The sequence below is a fragment of the Pleurodeles waltl genome, chromosome 4_2 (assembly GCF_031143425.1).
Source record: "Pleurodeles waltl isolate 20211129_DDA chromosome 4_2, aPleWal1.hap1.20221129, whole genome shotgun sequence".
NCBI classification, from domain to species: domain Eukaryota; kingdom Metazoa; phylum Chordata; class Amphibia; order Caudata; family Salamandridae; genus Pleurodeles; species Pleurodeles waltl.
In genome coordinates, this window is record NC_090443.1 from 104,598,884 (window position 1) to 104,621,897 (window position 23,014).

The following is a 23,014-nucleotide window of genomic DNA, read 5'->3' on the forward strand; positions in this document are numbered from 1 at the left end:
TCCTATTGGCTCTCTCAACTAGACCATTCGCATGGGGGTTGTATAATGCTGTTCTAAAATGGTGTACACCGCACTTCATCATAAACTCTCTCATGGCTTCTGAGGTGAACTGCACACCGTTGTCGGTCACTAGGGTGCTGGGTATCCCTTCCCTCAAGAAAGCCTCCGACAGGAAATCAATTGCATCTTGGGTAGTCACCTGATTCACTATCTTGAACATCATCCAGTGCGAGTGGTAGTCCACTATCACAAAAATGAACTTGCCTTTGACACCAATTTGAGATATGGGTCCTAAGATGTCCAATCCCAACTTATCCCATGGTTTAAGTGGAACAGGAATAGGAGACAATGGAGCCCTCCTTGTAACATTAGTCTTATCGCTCTGAGCACAACTGATACAATCCCTTACTGCGTCTTCCACTAACCTATCCATGGTGAGGAACCAATAGGATGCTCGAAGTCTACTCTTGGTAAGATTCCTCCCTAGATGCCCTTCGTGAGCTAGACTCCCCAATTTGTTCCACAACTCACACGGAGGTACAACTCTCTCACCTCTCATTACCATGTCCTCAAATATGTGGAGTTCCGACCTCACTTCCCAATATCCTTTGAGCTCTTCTTCGAGATATCTAGCTCTCTCTGGCCAACCTTTGACTATTTTCTCCCGAAGCAATTTTAATACAGAATCAGATGAGTTTTTTTCTATCCACTCATCCCTGGTAAGGCCGGCCAATTCTATGTGTAGTACAGGTTCAAGGGTGTCCCTCCCTTCCTCTATTCCAACCCCCCTCGGTGATCTGGATAGGAAGTCAGCCACAACGTTATTTTTACCAGGAACATACTCCACCCCAAAATGATATCCTTCTAATCCTAAAATCCACTTTGCAATGCGTGGGGTGGCATGTTCTCTTCCCTTGATGGTGAATACACTGGTGAGTGGTTTGTGGTCGGTTCTAATAGTGAAGGGTAGACCCCATAAGAAGAAACTAAAATGATTGATAGCCCAATAACATGCAAGCGTTTCTCTCTCTATGGTGGAATAATTCATCTCTGCAGCTGACAGTGACCTGGACGCAAATGCTATCATTCTTTCCTGTCCCTCCACAACTTGAGAAAGGGTGGCTCCAAGACCCTTCCCACTGGCATCAGTAGTGACCCATGTTTTCCTTTTTAAATCAAATTTTCCTAGATTCGGAGAGTTCACAATGGCCTCCTTCATCTTGCTAAAAGCCTCCTGACATTCCGTATTCCATTCAAATGGGACATTTTTTTTTAACAATGCTCTCATAGAAGCTGTGAGCTCGGCAAAATTATGCACGAACTTGGCCATGTACTCAGCTAAACCTAGGAATGATTTGAGTTCCTGCTTGTTGGAAGGTGCAGGTGCCTCTTTCACAGCTACCACTAAGTCGAGTTTAGGTTCCACCCCATCCTTTGTGATTTTATGGCCTAAATACTCAACTGACTCCACTCCAATTTGGCATTTATCTCTACAAATAGTCATTCCAGCACATTCCAGCTCCGTAAACACATTCCGTAAGGTAGCATCATGCTCGCTCACCGTAACACCATAAATGAGAATATCATCCTGGAAGCACATTACCCGGTCTATGCCCTGCAATATGCTTTGCATGATATGCTAGAAAACAGCCGCCGCCGGGGCTAAGCCAAAAGGCATTCTGCAAAATCTGAATGCTCCATATGGGGTGATAAAAGAAGTGAGGGAACGAAAGGAAGGATGAAGTTCTACCTGGTGATATGCCGAGGACAGGTCTATCACACTAAAGTATTTGGCTGGGCCCATGGTGCTCAACATCTCACTGATCCTGGGTAGGGGAAACCTATCCACCCATATGTTGGCGTTAAGGTCTCTAAGGTCAACACACAACCGGATTCCTCTTCCTCCCGATTTACTAGTGACTACAATGGGGGCCAACCATATTGAACTTTCAATGGGTTCTATGACCCCTGACTCTACCAGCTTGTTCAATTCTTGTTTTAAAGACTCCTGCATTAGGTAGGGGATCGGTCTGGACTTATGGACTTTAGGAATAGCATTCTCATTCATCTTTATCTTGTGTTGGTAACCCCTCAGCAATCCCAATCTATCCCCAAACAAATCTGGAAATTCCTCACAGACACTCATGCCACACTTAGATTCACACACTTGTAGAACCGGTTCATCATTGTTAGGGTCAAGCTTGATTCCCAGTTCCCTTTGGTGTCTCCACCCTAAATGATTGGAGCCCCTGTTTGTGAAGTACACTTTTCCTTTAGTATGACGATCTTTAAAGGTTATCCGGAGACATAACATACCCCTCAGGAGTATAGGGTCATTGTTGTAACCCCCAGGAGAGATGTCTGCAGGTTGTAGTTTATACCCCTTATTCTTAAAATTCTTTTCAAATATACTGTAATCCTGTCAGAGTCACCAGATCCTCGGGGTCTGTGCACGTTCCCAACACTTCCACCACAAGACAGCTCCAATACTCTGATTAGATTTATCACAGAGTCTAAGAGAGTCCAAGTGGGGAAAAGGGGATTAGGACGGGAACAGCTGGGAAGGAGACCTGTAGGAAGCAAAAGGTTAAAACACAACATCAAAATTACATCTCATGAATTCAGTACCATGCTACAACTCTAAGCTTCGTCTTTTTTCCGAAAAACACGAACAACCCTAGAATAGTCCTAAAACTGACTAGGCTTTAGATGACCGAATACCTGAGGAGGAAACAGGAAAAGTTAAATAGGACTTTCAGATTCGAATACTTTCTTTAGCATGAGAATCAGGAAATACTCTGAGCAATTTCTAAACAACCATATAGATCTCCTTTTAAGAATACATATCAGGAACACACAGCATTACATCTAGAACTCTGGTATTGTTGTGTTCTTCTAAAAAAAAACATTGGGAAGTGAATTGCGCACATTGCAGATTTTTATATGAGTATTAAACACCATAAAGGAATGTGCACCATGAAATCACACAACGTAGATTCAAGGAATAAATCACGCAACGTGTCAACTTGAAATGCTACCAAGAAAATGTCTTAGAACAGTAGCGCACAGTAATTTACATTATTTATACACGAGGAAAGAATTGCGCGTCTTGCCGATTCAAATGCCACCATACAAATGCCAAGAAAAGGTAGCGCACAATGAACAACATGAAAAGCACTCAGGGAAAGAATCGCGCGTCTTGTCGATTCAAATGCCACCATGCAAATGCCAAGAAATGGTAGCGCACAATGAATAACATGAAAAAACACTCAAGGAAAGAATCGAGTGTGTTGCCGATTCGAATGCCACCATGTAAATGCCAGAAAATGGTAGCGCACAATGAACAGCATGAATTACACACGAGAAGTGAATTGCGCATTTCACCTATTCGAATGCCACCATGTAAATGTCAAGAAAAGGTAGCGCGCAATGAACAACAAAGTTAAATGCTCATGAAACGAGTTGCACATCTTGCCAACTCGTAAAACATCATGTAAATGTCAAGAAATATCAGCGCGCAATGAACAACAATGTAATAACAAAGTCAAATCTTTATGGAATAAATTGCGCGTCCTCCCTATTTGCAAACCACCATACAAATGTCAAAAAATGGCAGCACACAAGTAATCTGTTATTCATTTAAGAATTAAAGTCAAGAATATGAAAATTCTCAATTAAGGTGTTGGGAAATGTCCAAACACCGTCTTACCTCCTGGAAACAGTGATCACCAATGAAAGATGAGTGCAGAAGACTGGAAAATCCAAATAGGCCTCCAGGACAGGAGCTCAGGAAGAAGCTGCTGCTCTGCACCGGGACCTCTGAATAGTGAGCACTGGAAGTTGGTCTGACTCTCTTTTATAGAGTCTTGGCCCAGCCTAGAACCACGCCCAGGCATGTTGCAGGGAAAGTCTATAGAAGGCCCTGGAAAGGGACCACACCCTAACACACTCTGAATGTCTGCAGCAATACATTGCAAATGTACAGTATTTATGAGCACCTTAAAAATGAATCTTTTGGATGGAATTCTGCAATGCAAAAGGTTAAACAATAACATATCATCACAATGCATAGATTACATTATCTTGCGAGTGTTGGGTTTTTGCATTCTAGATGCCCGTAGAGCGCGCACTGTCCTGGTGTTGACAGTACTCCTCTCTCCCAGGCGCACTCTAGGGCCTGGTTTATTTGGATTGAGACGATGAAAGCGTTTCACAAGTACTGGAGCATGAACATCAGATGCGGAAACCCATGAATTACTTTCAGGGCCATAACCTTTTCATGAGATTAAGTACCATAGGTTACGCCCGCTCAGTTTAGAGTCCAACACTTTCTTGACTTCATATTCTTCTTCCCCCTGTACTAGAACAGGAGCTGGATGAGGGTGGACCTTTTGGACTGCCTTTTTTAAGAGGGAAGTATGGAACACTGGATGAATCCGTAATGATTTTGGCAATTGTAGTTTATAGGTCACAGGATTGATTTGCTGAAGAACAGTGTAAGGACCTATAAATTTGGGGTTGAACATGTGCTTCTTCTTGAAGTCTATATGTTTTGTGGAAAGCCACACTTTGTCACCAGGTTGATACTGCGGTCCCTCACAATGTTTCTTATCATAATGCTTTTTGTATATTTTTTTGGCTTTTTCTATATGTTGTTGAATCGATTTCTGAGTTTGATGCAAATGTTGAATGATTTCTGACACAGCTGGAGTGAGAGAACTTTCTTGAGGAATTGTGATGGGCAAGGTGTCAGGATGATAGCCAAACAAACCAAAGAAGGGTGTAACGCCAGTAGAAGTGTGGAAGGAGTTGTTGTAGGCTAACTCAGCTAACCAGAGCATTGATGTCCATGAATTAAGTGCTTTTTCAGTGTAAGCATGTAGGTATTGCTTCAAAGTCTGATTTAGTCTCTCAGTTTGACCATCTGTTTGAGGATGGTGGCTAGTAGATAGGGTAGATGTCACTTGGAGTGTTTTACACCATGTCTTCCAGAAGTTGGAGGCAAATTGCGATCCCCGATCGGAGAGGATCACTTTTGGCAGTCCATGATAACGAACCACTCTATTCAGTAAGATAGTTGCCAGTTCACTAGAGGTGGGTAATTTCTTACAGGCAATGAAATGTCCATATTTCGTGAGACTATCTACTGCCACCAGAATTACTGAATGCTGTTGAACCACTGGCAGACCTGTAATAAAGTCTAAAGAGATGTGTTCCCACGGACGACTTGGGGTTGGGAGTGGGTGTAACAACCCTTTCGGTTTTGAATGACTTCGCAGTTGTTTACCATTGTTTTTACATCCTTTGTTAAGGTAGGCCACCAAAAATAGCGTTGGATTAATTCAAGAGTTTTAGGAGTACCAGGGTGACCTGCTGTAGGTATAACATGCAACCAATGAAACACTATCTTGCGAAGTTTGGTAGTGGGCACGAACAAACGAGCATCGTGAAAGGGTAATCCTTGCTTGATTGATCTTTTCGGATCTGCTGGGGCCCACGCCTGCCATTTTTCCACAGTGAATAAATTGCGGATGTCTTCAAAGAAATCTTCTGTTTTTATTATACATAGGACCTTGTCAGGAGCAATGATAACTCTGGAGGTTTGAACTACAGGCAATGTGGTAGACTCTTGGCGGGACAAGGCGTCAGCTTTGCGATTATCTTTACCAGGCCGGAAGGTTACCACAAAATCAAACTCGGCAAAAAACAGCATCCAGCGTAATTGCCGAGGAGTCAAAAGTCTGGCAGAACTCATGAATTGAAGATTGCGATGATCAGTATATACTGTGACAGTATATTTAGCTCCCAACAAATGATGTCTCCATTCTTTAAAGGCGTCACGAATCACCAGAAGCTCTTTTTCAGCAATGACATAGTTCTGTTCGGCTTCGTTCAACTCCCGAGACATGTAAGCTACAGGATGAAGCTGACCAGTGTCTTTGTTTTGTTGTGACAAGACTGCTCCTATCGCCACATCTGAAGCATCAGCTTCCACTATGAAAGGTCGATCCGCATCTGGATGAGTCAAGACTGGGGCAGTGGAGAAAGCTTCTTTCAAAGTTGAAAAGGCTTGGTCTGCTTCTGGGGACCATACAAATTTTTCTTTCTTTCCTAATAACTTAGTAATTGGAGCCACTGTCTGGGAGAAATGAGTGATGAACCTCCGGTAAAAATTTGCAAAGCCCAGGAAACATTGTACATCACGAACAGTCTTTGGGATGGGCCATTCAGATACGGCTTTTACTTTCCTTTCTGCCATCACCATACCTTGAGGGGTAAGGATAACCCCTAAAAACTCAACTGTGCTAACATGAAACTCACACTTGGTTAGCTTGCAATATAAATGGTGTTTACGAAGGGCTGCCAAAATGTTCTTGACATGTTGAACATGTTCAATCTCATTGTCTGAGTAGATCAAAATGTCATCAATGTAAACTATGGCAAAGATATCGAGGTACTCTCTAAGAACGTCATTTAAGAAAAATTGAAATGCTGCTGGAGCATTGCACAGACCAAAAGGCATGACGTGTATTTAAAAAGGCCATATCTTGTTTTGAATGCCGTTTTCCATTCGTCACCCTCTCTCATTCTGACCAAATGGTAAGCACCTCGAAGATCAAGCTTCGTGTAGATTTTTGCTTTCTTTACTTGTTCCAGTAAGACCGGAATTAGAGGCAAAGGATATTTGTTCTTGATGGTGATTTTATTCAAGCCCCTATAGTCGATACAAGTTCGAAGCTCTCCGTTCGCTTTTGGAACAAAAAACAAAGGAGAAGCTGTGGGAGACTTAGAGGGGCGGATGAAACCATTCTCTAAGAATTGATCCAAGTATTTTCGTAAATGTTGATTTTCATGTTCTGACAGGGCATACACACAATATTTGGGAAGTATCCCCCCTGGGACTAGATCAATTTGACAGTCATAAGATCTATGAGGAGGTAAGTAGTCTGCTTCCTTCTCATCAAATACATCTTCATAAGACGAATACTGTTTGGGCAACTGAACTTCTTTCTCTGCGGCGGTAGCTATGTAAGAATGGCGAACTTCCGATTCTTGAGTCCTTTGGAGACAATGGGGGTCATTCTGACCTCGGCGGTAAAAGGCGCTTACCGCCGGTCAGAAGACCGCCATAACACCGCCGCGGCCGCGGAAAGCCGCCACGGTTATTCTGACCCACAACGGCCAAACCTCCAAAAATCCGACCTCCACTGCAGGCCGCCACATCAGCGGGCAGCGATAAACTGGAGATGACCAAACCTCCACCGTCACGCCAACAGAAAAACGCCCATGCCATTACGACCCACGAATCAACGCGGCGGGCTTTCCAACGCGGTATTCCATTGGCGGTACACACCACCGCGGTCAAAATACACACACAGCACCAAAACACAGGCACATTGGACAATTACAAATACACACACCTGATACACATACACAACTCACTCCCACACAATCAATCAACTATAAAACACACCCCCACATCACCCACAAACCCCTACGACCACAATTACTGAGAGAAGGAGAGAGAGACACAGCAGACAATCCATAGCAATACACACTGAGGCACACTACACCATCACACACACACCACATAGTAGCACAAAGCACCACACACCAACATACTCATCATCACATACACCACCCCACACCTCACCCACACCACCCCATGGCACCCCAAAGGCACCCATGCTTTTCGGACCAAGAACTCCGGGTCATGGTGGAGGAAATCCTAAGAGTGGAACCCCAGCTCTTCGGCTCACAGGTGCAGCACACCAGTATAGCTAGGAAGGCGGAGCTATGGCAGCGGATCGTGGACAGGGTCAACACGGTGGGACAGCATCCCAGGAATAGGGAGGACATCCGCAAACGATGGAACGACCTACGGGGGAAGGTCCGATCGATGGTCTCCAGGCACAACATCGCGGTCCAGAAGACTGGCGGCGGACCCCCACCCACCCCTCCCGAATTTACATCATGGGAGCAAGAGGTCTTCAACATCCTGCATCCTCAGGGCCTCGCAGGAGTAGCCGGAGGAATGGACTCTGGTAAGTCCAATCTCAACTACTAGATCCCCCCCACCCCACCAGCATGCCAACCCACACCCCCACCCTCACCCCCAACCCCCCAGCACACATCCTCCCTGACAATGTCTCACCAGCACAACCCACCCATCCCAACACCAACTCCTGCATGCCAACACAATCCATGGACACCCATCACCCAAGCATGACCACCGCACTTACCCCCCCCCCACTAACTACCCTCACAACACCTCCCTCAAGGGAATGCCTGCACTGGGGGACGAGGGCACCCATAACACGCACGCTATTGCACACACAGAAACAATAACCAAACTCTCTTACCCCATGCAGGACCCGAACGCCAAAACACCAGCCAGGAGTGTCCAGAAATGTCCATCCCACCCCCGGAACAGGCCCACAGTGAGGACAGCAGCTCTGTCGACACTGAACCTGATGACCAGCCCGGACCATCGGGGACCTCTGGGCAGTCGGTTCCCCTCACCCAGACACAGGCCACACCAGACCCGACCCCCTCTGCCAACACCAGCACAGCTCCCACCCAGCGGGCCCATGCCTCTGTCTCTAGGACACATCAATCAGCGGTGTGTCTGCCACTACAGGGCACCCAGGCTAACCCAACACCCCAACAACAACAGGGACCAGGGGGCAGTGGGAGCGGGCACACCATCCAGGAGACAGAGGCCGGGGGAAACCGGGCAGCTCGGAGGGCTGCTGTGCGACAGGGGGGGGAGGAGAGGCCCATGGAACCCACTCTCCAAGAGGCCCTCACCACCATCATGGGGGCCTACCACCACTCCCAAGAGACGATGGCGACGGTACTGGCCAGGTTCACGGAGATCCAGGCACAGCAGGAGGAACGCTACATGGGGTTCAGGGAGGAGCTGAGAATCATCGGGACCGCAATGGGGACCATCGTCCTGGCCCTCAACAGGATAGAAGACGCGTTGCGGGACCATGTGGCACCAGACAGGGCCCCTGTCACTAGCCCGGACCAGGAACAGCCTACCACCTCCGCCGGCGCTAGTGGACAGGAGGCCCCAACACCACGGCAGGCCACCAGAACCCCACCTCCTGCTGAAGAACAACCACCCCGTAAGAGGAGCCTGAGATCCAAAAAAAAGACAGAGTAGGATGTCAAGACCCCCGCCAGCAGGACATACCCCCTGAACTCTTCCCACTGTCCCACATTGCCACCCTGTCCAACCATGAACTGCCTCTGCTCCATCCTTCCACAGGCAAAAGGACAATGCACCTGTGAGACTGAGAACTGGACTCTGCCATGGACATTACTCCACCCCCACCCATCACCCTTAGAATCACATGTACCAATATCTAGCCCTGTAAATAAATCACATATTGCACACAAATCAGTTTGGAGTCATGCTGTATTATTAGCAAATGTATTACATATTACTGTTCAATATCTGTTCTGTCAATTAGTGATGACAACATACCAATGTCAATACGCTGTAGTTCATGGGCAAACCAAGCAGAAGTCAGGCACTGCGTCATACAGCACTGAGAAAGGAAGGGAAAATCAAAAATTACCCAAAACGATCTGGTGGGAACTACAGAAAGTACAGATGCAGGAGGCTAGAAGCAATTGTGAAATGGCGTGGGTGATTCTTACCTGGGTGTTACTGGAAATACTGTTGTATCACTCTGTCCCTATTGTCTGTGTCGTCCTCTGAGTCTTCCTCCTCTTCACTCTCCACAGGCTCCACGGCTTCTACAACACCACCATCTGGACCATCCTCCTGCAGGAAAGGCACCTGGCGTCGCAAAGCCAGGTTGTGAAGCATACAGCACGCCACGATGATATGGCACACCTTCTTTGGTGAGTACATTAGGGATCCACCTGTCATATGCAGGCACCTAAACCTGGCCTTCAGGAGGCCAAAGGTTCGCTCAATCACCCTCCTAGTACGCCCATGGGCCTCATTGTAGCGTTCCTCTGCCCTTGTCCGGGGATTCCTCACTGGGGTCAGTAGCCACGGCAGGTTGGGGTAACCAGAGTCACCTATTAGCCACACACGTTGTCTCTGTAGCTGCTCCATCACATAGGGGATGCTGCTATTTCGCATCACATACGCGTCATGCACTGACCCTGGGAACTTGGCATTTACATGGAAGATGTACTGGTCAGCCAAACAGACCACCTGGACATTCATCGAATGATAATTTTTTCTGTTTCGGTACACCTGCTCATCGTCTTTTGGGGGTACCAAAGCCACATGGGTCCCATCAATGGCACCAATGATGTTGGGGATATGTCCAAGGGCATAGAAATCACCCTTCACTGTAGGCAAGTCACCCTCCTCTGGGAAAATGATGTAGCTCTGCATGAGTTTCATCAGGGCAGACAACACTCTGCTCAAAATCTTAGAAAACATAGGCTGAGACATTCCAGATGACATGGCCACTGTGGTCTGGAATGACCCACTGGCCAAAAAATGGAGGACTGACAAAACCTGCACCAGAGGGGGAATCCCTGTGGGTTGGCGGATGGGGAACATCAGGGCTGGCTCCAGCTGGGCACACAGTTCATGGATAGTGGCACGGTCAAGTCTGTATCGAAGTATTATATGGCGTTCTTCCATTGTCGACAGGTCCACCAGCGGTCGGTACACGCGAGGATTCCTCCTTCTCATCGCAAGTCCCAGCGGACGGTGCCTAGGAAGGACAACATGGAGCACAGAGTCAGCCAAACCACAGGTACGTACAGACAGCTTGCACAGTTAAAGAATGGCAATGGGTTGAAAGGCGTGTATGTGTGGCAATGCAAGGCCTAGGCCTGTGTGTCGCAGTCAAAATTAAGCCATGTAGGCCCTTGAAATGGCGGCTGCCTGACCTGTGAAGTGGGACAATGGGATGTGAGGTCAATGCGCTGGCGGGGCACACCGTGGCGGTAGGCGGTCGAAGACCGCGGCGCAAAGCCGCATTGGTTAACATTGAAGCCTATGGGTTTCAGGAGCCAATGACGAAGTGCGCCGGCGGTCGCGGTACGCACCGCCGCGGGCGTGACCGCCATTTTCTATCTGCTTAATCACTCGAGACCTGATCATCCACAGGAGAGGACCTATACTGCAAGTGCTGCTGTGACCTCGGTCTGGAAGATACAATGGCTGCTGGGACTGGGGAAAGGGCCCCTGCCTTCACGTCTGAAGAGTTGGAGAAGCTCGTGGATGGGGTCCTCCCCCAGTATGCGCTACTCTACGGTCCTCCAGACCAACAAGTGAGTACACCGGGTGCACATGGAATGGGCTATGCCTGTGTGGATTGGGGTGGACGTAAGTTGGTGGGGTGGGGGGCGAATGAGGAGTGCAACGCCCGACAGATGAGAGCATGTGCCATATGGCAAAGTTGGTGGGGGGGGCCAATCACATCTAACATGCAGGTCATTCATGATTTCCTCCTTTCCACCCTGTACATGTCAAATAGGTCAGCGCCCATCAGAAGATCGAGAAGAGCAGAAGAGCAGAAGAGCACCGCTGAACAGGGCCCGCCGTGGAGATAGGCACCGCTGAACAGGGCCCGCCGTGGAGTAGAGCACCGCTGAACAGGGCCCGCGGTGCAGAAGAGCACCGCTGAACAGGGCCCGCCGTGGAGATAGGCACCGCTGAACAGGGCCCGCCGTGGAGTAGAGCACCGCTGAACAGGGCCCGCGGTGCAGAAGAGCACCGCTGAACAGGGCCCGCCGTGGAGTAGAGCACCGCTGAACAGGCCCCGCGGTGCAGAAGAGCACCGCTGAACAGGGCCCGCCGTGGAGTAGAGCAACGCTGAACAGGGCCCGCGGTGGAGTAGAGCACCGCTGAACAGGGCCCGCGGTGCAGAAGAGCACCGCTGAACAGGGCCCGCCATGGAGATAGGCACCGCTGAACAGGGCCCCGCCGTGGAGAAGAGCACCGCTGAACAGGGCCCGCGGTGCAGAAGAGCACCGCTGAACAGGGCCCGCCGTGGAGATAGGCACCGCTGAACAGGGCCCGCCGTGGAGTAGAGCACCGCTGAACAGGGCCCGCGGTGCAGAAGAGCACCGCTGAACAGGGCCCGCCGTGGAGATAGGCACCGCTGAACAGGGCCCGCCGTGGAGTAGAGCACCGCTGAACAGGGCCCGCGGTGCAGAAGAGCACCGCTGAACAGGGCCCGCCGTGGAGTAGAGCACCGCTGAACAGAGCCCGCAGTGCAGAAGAGCACCGCTGAACAGGGCCCGCCGTGGAGATAGGCACCGCTGAACAGGGCCCGCCATGGAGTAGAGCACCGCTGAACAGGGCCCGCGGTGCAGAAGAGCACCGCTGAACAGGGCCCGCCGTGGAGTAGAGCACCGCTGAACAGGGCCCGCGGTGCAGAAGAGCACCGCTGAACAGGGCCCGCCGTGGAGTAGAGCAACGCTGAACAGGGCCCGCCGTGGAGTAGAGCACCGCTGAACAGGGCCCGCGGTGCAGAAGAGCACCGCTGAACAGGGCCCGCTGTGGAGATAGGCACCGCTGAACAGGGCCCCGCCCTGGAGAAGAGCACCGCTGAACAGGGCCCGCGGTGCAGAAGAGCACCGCTGAACAGGGCCCGCCGTGGAGATAGGCACCGCTGAACAGGGCCCGCCGTGGAGTAGAGCACCGCTGAACAGGGCCCGCGGTGCAGAAGAGCACCGCTGAACAGGGCCCGCCGTGGAGATAGGCACCGCTGAACAGGGCCCGCCGTGGAGTAGAGCACCGCTGAACAGGGCCCGCGGTGCAGAAGAGCACCGCTGAACAGGGCCCGCCGTGGAGTAGAGCACCGCTGAACAGGGCCCGCGGTGCAGAAGAGCACCGCTGAACAGGGCCCGCCGTGGAGTAGAGCAACGCTGAACAGGGCCCGCCGTGGAGTAGAGCACCGCTGAACAGGGCCCGCGGTGCAGAAGAGCACCGCTGAACAGGGCCCGCCGTGGAGATAGGCACCGCTGAACAGGGCCCCGCCGTGGAGAAGAGCACCGCTGAACAGGGCCCGCGGTGCAGAAGAGCACCGCTGAACAGGGCCCGCCGTGGAGTAGAGCACCGCTGAACAGGGCCCGCGGTGCAGAAGAGCACCGCTGAACAGGGCCCGCCGTGGAGTAGAGCACCGCTGAACAGGGCCCGCGGTGCAGAAGAGCACCGCTGAACAAGGCCCGCCGTGGAGATAGGCACCGCTGAACAGGGCCCGCCGTGGAGTAGAGCACCGCTGAACAGGGCCCGCGGTGCAGAAGAGCACCGCTGAACAGGGCCCGCCGTGGAGTAGAGCACCGCTGAACAGGGCCCGCGGTGCAGAAGAGCACCGCTGAACAGGGCCCGCCGTGGAGTAGAGCAACGCTGAACAGGGCCCGCCGTGGAGTAGAGCACCGCTGAACAGGGCCCGCGGTGCAGAAGAGCACCGCTGAACAGGGCCCGCCGTGGAGATAGGCACCGCTGAACAGGGCCCCGCCGTGGAGAAGAGCACCGCTGAACAGGGCCCGCGGTGCAGAAGAGCACCGCTGAACAGGGCCCGCCGTGGAGATAGGCACCGCTGAACAGGGCCCGCCGTGGAGTAGAGCACCGCTGAACAGGGCCCGCCGTGCAGAAGAGCACCGCTGAACAGGGCCCGCCGTGGAGATAGGCACCGCTGAACAGGGCCCGCCGTGGAGTAGAGCACCGCTGAACAGGGCCCGCGGTGCAGAAGAGCACCGCTGAACAGGGCCCGCCGTGGAGATAGGCACCGCTGAACAGGGCCCGCGGTGCAGAAGAGCACCGCTGAACAGGGCCCGCCGTGGAGATAGGCACCGCTGAACAGGGCCCGCGGTGCAGAAGAGCACCGCTGAACAGGGCCCGCCGTGGAGAAGAGCACCGCTGAACAGGGCCCCGCCATGGAGAAGAGCACCGCTGAACAGGGCCCCGCCATCTCAAGCACCGCTCCGCTGGGCCCTTCCTCTCAAGCACCGCTCCGCTGGGCCCTTCATCTCAAGCACCGCTACGCTGGTCACCGCCGTCTCAAGCACCGCTCCGCTGGACACCGCCGTCTCAAGCACCGCTCCGCTGGGCCCTTCCTCTCAAGCACCGCTACGCTGGGCACCGCCGTCTCAAGCACCGCTCCGCTGGGCACCGCCGTCTCAAGCGCCGCTCCGCTGGGCCCTTCCTCTCAAGCAGTGCTACGCTGGGCACCGCCGTCTCAAGCACCGCTCCGCTGGGCCCTTCCTCTCAAGCACCGCTCCGCTGGGCCCTTCCTCTCAAGCACCGCTCCGCTGGGCCCTTCCTGTCAAGCACCGCTCCGCTGGGCCCTTCCTCTCAAGCACCGCTTCGCTGGGCCCTTCCTCTCAAGCACCGCTCCGCTGGGCCCTTCCTCTCAAGCACCGCTCCGCTGGGCACCGCCGTCTCAAGCACCGCTCCGCTGGGCCCTTCCTCTCAAGCACCGCTCCGCTGGGCCCTTCCTCTCAAGCACCGCTCCGCTGGGCACCGCCATCTCAAGCACCGCTCCGCTGGGCACCGCCGTCTCAAGCACCGTTTATGGTTCACTGTGCCCACCATGCCTCCTCCTTGACCAGTGGAGACTGTCATCCACCTGATGGACTGTGGCTTTGCACTCCCCAGGATGGTCCAGTGGGCAGCCCACCCACTGTAGAGACATTGAGAGACTGTGGCTTTGCACTCCCCAGGATGGTCCAGTGGGCAGCCCACCCACTGTAGAGACATTGAGAGACTGTGGCTTTGCACTCCCCAGGATGGTCCAGTGGGCAGCCCACCCACTGTAGAGACATTGAGAGACTGTGGCTTTGCACTCCCCAGGATGGTCCAGTGGGCATGGTGGCTCCTCGTGGATCTGGCGTCGTGGACTCATGTGGCTGTGGTGCCCCCCCCTTCCCTTCCCCCTGAGGTGCCTGTAGTTTTTACATCTGATGCCCCTGCAGTGTTCTCTCCAAAGGACTCAGGTCTCCTGTGTGGGCTTTGCCCTTATTTCTCAAGACTTTGGCCCACGGACATGCTGAATTCGTAGGATGTGCAGGACTTGATACTTCAGTTATACACTGATGTGTATGTCATTAGTTTTGTTGTGAATATCTTTCATGGTTGTACGATAATTTTCTGGAGCTTTTTGGTACATAAATATTTATTCCAAATATGATTATGTCCTAGCATTTTTCAGGGGTGTTTGGGTGGTGTCACTGTGACTTGGTGCTCTGCATTGGTGAGTACATAGTTGGGGGGGGTCGCATATGTGTGTGCCCGTAACCTTTCGTCCTCCCCCTCCCGTGTGTCGTAGGTGCAGTACTCACCGTTGTCATCTGCGCCGGACTTCGTACTCGTGGTAGATGAGAAGGTAGACGAGAGCAGGTAGGATGTTTAATTCGGGTTCCATGCTGTCCTCCTTCCTCCTGGAGTGCGTAGTGGTGAGCGTTTTCCCGTCCGTAGTCTGTTTCCGCCGTGTTTTTATCGGCGGTGCTCACGCCCCGGAAAAGGTGGCATATTGGTGAGTTGGAATAGTGTGGGCGGTACATTGTCTGCCGCCTGTCTGTTGGCGGTGACCGCCGCGCTGTTTGTTTGTACCGCCGTGGCGGTTGGAGTGTTAAGGTGGCTGTCTGTGTTGGCGGTTCCCGCCAGGCTCAGAATCCCATTTTTTTTACCGCCAGCCTGTTGGCGGGTTGGCCGCCGCTTTAACACCGACCGCCAGGGTTAGAATCACCCCCAATGTTCTTTACATAGCACTGATGAGAACACGATCTTTCGTTCTGCCCAATTAATCTCTGAATTGTGATGAGATAACCATGGCAAGCCAAGGATGATCCCATACTGGGAGCATGGATCACGTCAAGGATGAGTTCCTCTTTATGTTTCTTTCTTTGATTTTTACCTTCACAAATTATTGTCAAGGGGACAGTCTGAAGAGTTATCGGACCTCCAGTCAAGAGTTTTCCATCAACTGCCTGGATGGTTTCCGGGGTCTTCTTTTCAATACATGGGATCCCCCATGCACGAACCAATTGGGCGTCAACAAAGTTTCCGGTAGCCCCAGAGTCGACTAGAGCCTTCTTGAAATAGGTCTTTTTCTTGACCTGAACTCCTATTCCCAATTTTAGATGTTTGGATTGTGAAGGATCCACGGTGACACCCAAGAGCAACCCTTCTCTGCAACTTGGGTGCTTTAGATTTTCCGACTCGACTGATGCATTGGTTGCAACTTTCTGAACTGGGCCTCGCTTGCTCTTTGTTTTGATTGGACAATCTTTGGCGAAATGACCTTTCCGCCCACAACAGAGACATTGCCCATTTTTTATGCGTAGGTCCTTTTCATCTTTGGTCAAAGGTCTCCTGATGGTTCCAATTTCCACCGGTTCCGACGTTCTTTCTCTCTGAGTTCTTGAGTCTTTGTTATCATGAGCATGCCAAGAATGTTTTTCAGTCTTTTTACGTGTTCCTTTTCGTTCATTTAAACGATGATCAAGCCTCAAGACAAGGTTTATTAAATCTTGACAGTTTGCAGGTTGTGGGTCGATTTGCGCTAAGATGTCTCTTAGCTCCTCTTTGAGTCCCCTGTAAAACAAGGCCGCTTGTTTTTCTTCAGGCCAGGATGTCTCAGCGACCAGCCGATTAAAGTTGGCTAAATATAACACTAAGGCCCTCATTCTAACATTGGCGGGCGGCGGTCGCCGCCCGCCTGGCGGGAACCGCCATATGGCCGCTCCGCAGTCGAAAGACCGCTGGGGCCATTCTGACTTTCCCGCTGGGCCGGCGGGCGCTAGCCAATATAGCGCCAGCCGGCCCAGCGGGAAAGGGGCCTGCAACTGAAGCCGGCTCCGAATGGAGCCGGCGGTGGTGCAGGTGTGCGACGGGTGCTGTTGCACCTGCTGCACTTTTCACTGTCTGCTAGGCAGACAGTGAAAAGCATACTGGGGCCCTGTTAGGGGGCCCCTGCACTGCCCATGCCAGTGGCATGGGCAGTGCAGGGGCCCCCAGGACACCCGTTCCCGCCAGCCTGTTCCTGGCGGTAAAAACCGCCAGAAACAGGCTGGAGGGAAGGGGGTCAGAATCCCGCCATGGCGGATTTGGGCAACCGGGGGAAATCCGGCGGGAAACCGCCGGACCCGGTATTCTGACCGCGGCTTTACCGCCGCGGTCAGAATGGCCCAGGAAGCACCGCCAGCCTGTTGGCGGTGCTTCCGTCATTTTAGCCCTGGTGGTCTCGGACCGCCAGGGTTAGAATGACCCCCTAAGTCCTGATTCCCTTGGCGTAAGTCTAATAATTCACGATCTGCTGACTGTGTTACAGTTCTACGATCGAAAACTCTCTCAAATTCACGAACAAAATTTTTCCAGTTGTACAACAGGGGACTATTTTTACGCACAAGAGGAATAGCCCAGGTAGCTGCATCTCCACACAGATATGACAACAAGAAAGCTACTTTAGACTGGGCATCGGGGAAAGTATGTAGTCTGCAGGTGAAGTGAAGTTCCACTTGAACCAGAAAAGATTGCGCTTTCAAGGGATCACCTGAGAAGCGTTCTGGGGGAGCTAAAGGAATGGCTGAAGGAACATTGAGGGAAATGTTAGTCGGATTACCTCCAGAAGTCTGAGAAGAAGTACCTGGCCAAGACACACCTGTGGGACTTTGTTCTTTCTTCTCAACCTTATTCTGTAACTGACTCACCCTTTCAGCTAGACTATTTGTCAAATCCTTTGATGATACCACTTCTGACTGGAGCTGGGTGATAGCCTTGACTAGCTCGTCCAGTGTGGCCATGCTGAGAACATACACAAACCAGGAGGATAATAATTCGTGGGCTCACTATTCTGTCAGAGTCACCAGATCCTCGGGGTCTGTGCACGTTCCCAACACTTCCACCACAAGACAGCTCCAATACTCTGATCAGATTTATCACAGAGTCTACGAGAGTCCAAGTGGGGAAAGGGGGATTAGGACGGGAACAGCTGGGAAGGAGACCTGTAGGAAGCAAAAGGTTAAAACACAACATCAAAATTACATCTCATGAATTCAGTACCATGCTACAACTCTAAGCTTCGTCTTTTTTCTGAAAAACATGAACAACCCTAGAATAGTCCTAAAACTGACTAGGCTTTAGATGACCGAATACCTAAGGAGGAAACAGGAAAAGTTAAATAGGACTTTCAGATTCGAATACTTTCTTTAGCATGAGAATTAGGAAACACTCTGAGCAATTTCTAAACAACCATATGGATCTCCTTTTAAGAATACATATCAGGAACACACAGCATTACATCTAGAACTCTGGTATTGTTGTGTTCTTCTCAGAAAAAACATTGGGAAGTGAATTACGCACATTGCAGATTTTCATATGAGTATTAAACACCATAAAGGAATGTGCACCATGAAATCACACAACGTAGATTCAAGGAATAAATCACGCAACGTGTCAACTTGAAATGCTACCAAGAAAATGTCTTAGAATAGTAGTGCACAGTAATTTACATTATTTATACACGAGGAAAGAATTGCGCGTCTTGCCGATTCAAATGCCACCATACAAATGCCAAGAAAAGGTAGCGCACAATGAACAACATGAAAAGCACTCAGGGAAAGAATCGCGCGTCTTGTCGATTCAAATGCCATCATGCAAATGCCAAGAAATGGTAGCGCACAATGAATAACATGAAAAAACACTCAAGGAAAGAATCACACGTGTTGCCGATTCGAATGCCACCATGTAAATGCCAGAAAATGGTAGCGCACAATGAACAGCATGAATTACACACGAGAAGTGAATTGCGCGTTTCACCGATTCGAATGCCACCATGTAAATGTCAAGAAAAAGTAGCACGCAATGAACAACAAAGTTAAATGCTCATGAAACGAGTTGCACATCTTGCCAACTCGTAAAACATCATGTAAATGTCAAGAAATATCAGCGCGCAATGAACAACAATGTAATAACGAAGTCAAATCTTTATGGAATAAATTGCGCATCCTCCCTATTTGCAAACCACCATACAAATGTCAAAAATGGCAGCACACAAGTAATCTGTTCTTCATTTAAGAATTAAAGTCAAGAATATGAAAATTCTCAATTACGGTGTTGGGAAATGTCCAAACACCGTCTTACCTCTTACCTCCTGGAAACAGTGATCACCAATGAAAGATGAGTGCAGAAGACTGGAAAATCCAAATAGGCCTCCGGGACAGGAGCTCAGGAAGAAGCTGCTGCTCTGCACCGGGACCTCTGAATAGTGAGCACTGGAAGTTGGGCTGACTCTCTTTTATAGAGTCTTGGCCCAGCCTAGAACCACGCCCAGGCATGTTGCAGGGAAAGTCTCTAGAAGACCCTGGAAAGGGACCACACCCTAACACACTCTGAATGTCTGCAGCAATACATTGCAAATTTACAGTATTTATAAGCACCTTAAAAATGAATCTTTTGGATGGAATTCTGCAATGCAAAAGGTTAAACAATAACATATCATCACAATGCATAAATTACATTATCTTGCGAGTGTTGGGTTTTTGCATTCTAGATGCCCGTAGAGCGCGCACTGTCCTGGTGTTGACAAATCCATAAACGTAAATGGAGAACATGAGTCTGCAAATACCCTTACACTTATACCATCCAGATCGATAACACTTGTAGGGTATAAAGTGCCACCTTTTTCGTACTCATTCATGAATTTTGCAATCTTCTTCTAGATTAAGTGCACTAATCTCTTGTTTGGGGTGAGCTTTAACCTCTTTAACCTGTTTGACATCTTCTTCCCCCGGAGAATGTTTAATTAGTTTCAGGCACTCCACCGTATGTTCAATCCCCTTGGCTATATCCACAGCCTCCTTCAAGGTTGGATTGTGAACTAACAATTTGTCTTGAATTTTTTAATTATTGGTACATCTTACTAGCTGGTCACGTATTAAGGAATCCTCAAGGTTGCCAAACTCACAGGTGTTGGCCAGTCCCCTCAAACACGCAAAATAACTGGATATTTTTTCATCCTTAGCTTGTGTCCTACTAAAGAATTTATGTCTCTCAAGTACAACATTGATTTTATGGCCAAAATGATTCTCTAACTTCCTAATCGTTCTCTCATAATCATTCAAGCCATCCCCCTCACCATTCTCTCCATCATCAGGGTCTGTTAAATTTTCATATACCTTTCGCCCATGTACTCCCAGGTTGTGTAACAGAATATGCTGCTTCCTCAATGCCGAGAATTTTTCCCCTCCGATTGCTATCAAATAAGATTCAAATAATTTTTCCCACTCTTTCCAGGGTAAAACAGGTTCACCAATTTCGTTCAAAACTGGTGGGGGCTGTGACATGCCAGCCGCCGCCATTGTGTAAATTGTCACAAGTCAAAGTTTTCACAAGTTAAAGTTTTCCTTAAGATTCTTGTCTTTCAGTTTTAACGTGCCGATAATCAATCTTGGCCTCACTACAGTAAAAGTCTCAATAAGGAATAATATGGAACACAAAGAAAAGTAAGCCCTTCAGATGCAGATTATATCTCGCTTGCAGAAGCAGTAAATACCTGTGGTCTCTCAAAACCCGTTTTTTTTTTTGTGCGGCTAACGCGAGCTGCAATTTCAGAGGAATGCGTGTCAGCTTCCATACAGCGCTTGTTCAGCCGTATGAGAGCTGTTCTTGCAAAGCGCCGTGCCCTGCCATTCCCAGATACACAGCTCCTCGTTACCTCTGGTACTATTTAACGGCGACACTTCTACCTCCTTCTTGGTAACACCTCGCCGAATAGCGTGGTGCCGGGAATGCAGGGCTCCACCTCTACACGTCAATACTGATTTAATCAAGGAGCGACGCCTGGCTCCGCTTCCGCAAAGTCAATGCTGCTTCAATTGAGGAGCGACGCCCCTTTGCCGGGGTCGCACCTCCTCCTCACAACGCTGCGCCGATAGCGTGACGTTGTAACTCCGAGCCAGGCCAGCTGGTCTGGCAATAGTTCCTTCCCGACTGTGTCCCAGGGCAGAGTATCGTCACATTACCTCAGGCAATCCTCACCGGCAGTGAAGCGCTCAAATTCAGAAACTTGACGGAAACGAAGGACATAAACTTCACGACACTCAGGAGAAATGCTTCACTTCTGGACGCCCCAGCCTGCGGGACTGTGTCTCAGGGAAGAGTATTGCCACCACTACCTCAGGCAATCCTCCCCGGCAATGAAGCGCTCACATTCAGAAACTTGACGGACACGAAGCACCTAAACTTCACAACACTCAGGAAAAGTGCTTCACTTCTGGGCGCTCCAGACTCGCTACCATGGTCTCTTCCTCTGAATACCACAGAGGGTTGAGCACTGCACCACCAATCTCCAAAGATCACCGTTAGGCTCAGATGAACGAAGCGCCACACAGGAGTTCTTGGATATCCAACGGAAACGATGAAGGTAATCAGGGGTGAGGAGTTTCACTGCCCCCTGCACAGCAATCCCAACCTCGTCGCCATCAAAGATGTTATGTTCCGCAAGTTAGCGTTGCTTAAATAAAGAAATAACCAGGTAAGATTTAGTTATATTAAGCTATTTAATCACTAAGCTCCTCAGACATCGTCTCTCCAACTCCAGCTCTCCAACAGTCCTTCGCCAACATTCTAAAGCAAGCTCCAGGGCATTCCAATGCCCAACATTCTTAGGAGCTGCTGGACTATACCACTAATCAAAATTAATACTAATATGTGAGTTTGCAAATTATACACGGATATTGTCATTTGTCCATTTTGACAATAAACTAATATCTATAATACAGGTTAATATGAACCATGAGACATACATAAATTGTATGGTTACAACATAGACATTGGCCCACATTACATCTTTGGCAGTAAGTACTGCCTACTGCTGCGGCAACAGGTGCCAAAAGACTGTCGATGCGGCTAACATCCATCTGCCATAATGTGACCACAGCTGGATTTCCGCCACAAGAAGGGTGGAAATCCGGCTGTGGCCATGCTGGTGGACGGTGTTAAGTTGGTGCTGCTACCACTAGCAGCGCCACGCCAATAGACCACCATCAGCCATATTATGACAAATAATACGGCCTGTCAGTGTTCTGCTGGTGGGCTATCCCGTCCCCTGCCGGAAGGCCCCCTTGATGCAGGTAAGTCAGGTTTCCAACAGAGGAGGGGATTGGGGGGTGTTGTTTGTATCTGTGGGGGTGTGTGCATGAATGTGTGAGTGTGTGCATGCATGCGAATGAGTGTGTAGTGTTGCTTACGTGTGTGTTTGCATGTGTGAGAATGCGTGTATGAATGCAAATGTGAATGCGTCTGCGTGTAACTTTGAATGTGTGTACAGATGTGTGCATGAATAAATGAATGCATGCGTGTATAAATGTGTGTATGCCTGTGGAGTGAGTGTGTGAATGCGAGGTGTGTGCCTGCGAGTGAGCGTGTATGGGGGAAGGATTGAAAGGGGGAGAGCGTGGATGGAGGGAGGGGTGGGGTTGTCTGGGGAGTGTTGCGGGGGTGGGCCCCCTACCAGTGACAGGGAAGGAATTAATTGTCACTAGTAGGCCTACCAACATTGTTTTCCTGGCATTACGAACACCACGAAAACAATGGTGGTAGGATAGGGTCATACTGCCTCTGGCGGGACAATAGCGGCCGCCGAGCTGGAGATTGTTATCTCCGGCCCGGCGGCTGCTATCGCCATGGCGGTCAGTGTGGTACATTCGTGGGTTGGCTGAAGCCAACCCGCCAATGTCATGGTGTGGCGGTATTTACCGCCAGCCTGTTGGCAGTACTACCGCCACATGTCCACCGACCGCCAGGGTCATAATGTCCGCCATTGAGTTGCATGTAACCGTTCAGGGGCAATATGGAAATTGGAGCATGGGGCAAAGACAGGGCAGAACGAGGGTGCTCCCGGGTTTCTGGACTAAAAAGATACCTGATGCTGGAGAGCGATATACTCCCTTTGAGAAACAGTTACTTGCATGCTACTGGGCTCTAGTGGTTACAGAGCAAATGACCATAGGTAATAATGTGATTTTAGGACCTGCGATTCCAATAATGCAGTGGGTGATG